Consider the following 3,447-nt stretch of genomic DNA (forward strand, 5'->3'; position numbering starts at 1 on the left):
CGGGCAGTTTGCCAGCTGGCCCCGCCCCCGATCGGGGTGGGGGTGCCTGCTCCACGGTGGGGCAGGCCAGGGCGAGGGGCCACAGGTGTTCTGGTCATTCTGCCGTTCGGTCAATTTATATATTACCCTTTTATTATATAGGATATATATATATATCTGAAAATGTTCAAAATCACTTCCCAATCACACGTGTTTAAAAGAAACTCGTCTGGGACTAAACTTGATCTGGAACTGTACTGTACAATTAAACACTTTCATGGTTTTTATTTTTAATCCCTGAAAATGTAACTATTCTATGTACTTATTTACTTACAGAACATAAATATATAGATAACCATTCTGGAACGACAACTGAGTTTTGCCCTAGGAATAGGAAGCACACACATACATATGCACACCTTAAAAAAAAAAAAAAAAAAGACAACAGCTGCAAAGCTCTAAATACTCCCAAACTAGTCTACTATGAGTATTTACCTGTATAAATGGTATCATATTGTGGTCCTTTTGACACTCCCTATAAGGAAGTATTTGGACACAAATTTACCTTATAATTCAAACTTCTTTAATATTAAAGGACTTAGAGTAGCAATTATCTGCTTATGTTTTTGGAAGTCATAAAACAATTTCTTGTTAATAATTGCATAAGTTGAAAAAAAAGCTAAAGACTTTTTAAAATGTCTAAATTACTTCTCTCTAGGTAAAGAAACAATTTTACATGTACAACAAATTGAGCATTTTAAAGTCTGGATGAAAATCCAATACTGAAGTGGCAGACTAGTACTTTTCCATCCTGCTGTTGTCAATCTTTTCAAAATATCAAGTAAGAGCAATATTACATCACAAATATGGCTTTAATTATTTATTTCTAACATTTTCGGCAGTGACTATGGCTTTACAGTAAACCTGTTCTAAATGAGGTGTACTCATTAACTGACATGTAAGCAAATTTTCTATTATTTTTCCCACAAAAATTAAGCCATGGTACACTTCTTATGCTCCCTAGGACACTTAAACTAACCATACTTAATTAGAAATGACATTTAAAAATTAAGTTTTTTTACTAGAGACACAAATTTTTTATTTGCATAAAATACAAAGATATACAAAAACACTGACAGATGACTGAATTAAAATTTCAATCATGATTAACAGGTTTTCCCACCAAACACTTAAATATCTTAATCTTTTGGTTGAAATCTGAGGCTGATTTTTTTCCTTTAATGGTAGTGATAGTCAAACACAAAAACCAGAAAGGATTTTCTTCTACCCATTAGAAAGATAAGACTACTGTGACATGTAAGATGCAAAATGTCGTAACAGAAAACTATTAGGGTTAGTCACCGCACCAAAAGCAACCAGAACCAACTATTGTGGACTCTGCCACCTGACTGGACACTTATAACAACCATGAGAGTGCTTGCTAAAGGCTGCTGATCTAAATAGGAAAACCATATATGCAAACCAGCTAACACTGCCCATTCCTCAGTCCTGTCCCAACAATAGAGATAGTAATCCACATTCTTAAAGCAGCTGCTTGGTGCCAGGGCAGACAGTGAAGAACCTTCAAATCAAAAAATTTGGAGTGTTGCACATTTTAATCAGCCTGGTAGATCCCTTGTGAGACTGTAATAAATGGAGACACTTGCCTTCCTTTAGACCCTTTCAGACTGCAGGGATTCCTGCACCAGGAATTATTGGAAGACTAGAGGCGCAGTGCACAAAAATTCATGCACTCGGGATCGTCTCCCAGCCCAGCCTGCACGCTCTCACAACCTGGGACCGCTCAGGTAGAGTCCAATCCCATCACAGCATGGCTCTGGTTCCCTGGGCCTGCGGGCCAGGCGGGAGGTACCAAGAGGCCAGTCCAATCGCAGCATGGCTCCGTTCCCACAGCTCCCTCCCGCTTCCATGGGCAGCTGGGACCCAGGAATGACACCCGCCGAGGGTGGCCGGGATCCTAGCCTGGTGTTCAGTCGTCTGTCTGGGCTTTAGATTGTGACGGACCCTGGCTCTTTATATATTAGAATATAGAGACGTTAACAGTTTTTTGTTGTTGTTTGAGCCAGATATTTTAAAACATCTTTGTCAGGTCACTAGTTGACTGCAAAAATAACTGAATAAAAATACTGGTGACCACACACAACCAGGAATACACATTTGCAAAAATAGTTTAGTAAAGTCACAAATGGATGGCAGCCATGAAACATCAGTGTAGTGGGAGAATCTGGTTTCCAGAGTTCGCACACAATGTTCAAGTCTCAAAAAATTGACAAAGCACACAAACAAAAAAGCATGGCCATTCACAAGAAAAAAAAGGCATGACAGAAATCATTTCTGAAGAAGCTTAGAAAGGAAATTAGTAGTCAAACATGTTAAATCAAGTGTCCTAAGTATTCTAAAAAGACTAAAGGAAACCAAGGACAAAGAACTAAAGGAATAAGAAAAACATATTTAAAAGATGAAAATATCAATAAAGAAACAAGGATACCAAGACTATTAAATAGCGAAAGATAATCTTTTCAACAAATTGTGCTGGAAAAACTAGATATATTCATTTGAAAAAGAATAAAGTTGGACCCTTACCTATGCCATATTAAAAATGAACCAAAGTCTAAATCTAAGAACTAAATCTATGTAACTCTTAGAAGAGAACATGGAAGAATACTCATGATATTGAATTTGGCAATAATTCCTTAAATATGGCATCAAAAACACAGGAAACCAAAAAATAGATAAATTAGGACTTCATTAAAATAAAAACCTTTTGCATATCTAGGGACAGTATCAAGAGAGTGAAAGGATGATCCATAGAATGAGAGAAAATATTTGCAAATCATATATATAAGGGTTTAATATCCAAAATATATAAAGAACTCAACAACAACAAAAACAATTTTAAAAATGGGCAATGGACTTGTATAAACACTGTGCCAGAGAAGGTATACAAATGGCCAATAGTGCATGAAAAGATGCTAAACATAAGAACTCATTAGAGAAATGCAAATCAAAACTATAGTGAGATACCACTTCACACCTACTAGCATGGCTTTCATAAAACAATAACAAAAAACAGAAAAGAACAGTGTTGGTGAGAATGTGAACAAATTGAACACTTGTGCATTGCTGGTGGGAATTTAAAATATGCAGCCACTGTGAAAAAACTGTTCCTCAAAAAGTTAAACACCTAGGAATATATCGCCCCCCCCCCAAAGAAAACAGAGACTAAAATAGATACTTGTACACCAAAGTTAATAGCAGCATTAATAATCTATCTATCTATATAAAAGCCTAAGCAACCATTAAGACCAGTTGACCAAACAACCGGTCGACAGGTTGCTGTGACACCCACTAACCACCACAGGGCAGATGCTCAATGCAGGAGCTGCCCTCTAGTGGTCAGTGCCCTCCCACAGCGAACCTCCCGAGGTTCCTCTACCCTCTTCCCAC

The sequence above is a fragment of the Myotis davidii genome, unplaced genomic scaffold, assembly GCF_000327345.1.
Source record: "Myotis davidii unplaced genomic scaffold, ASM32734v1 scaffold13, whole genome shotgun sequence".
Lineage (NCBI taxonomy): Eukaryota > Metazoa > Chordata > Mammalia > Chiroptera > Vespertilionidae > Myotis > Myotis davidii.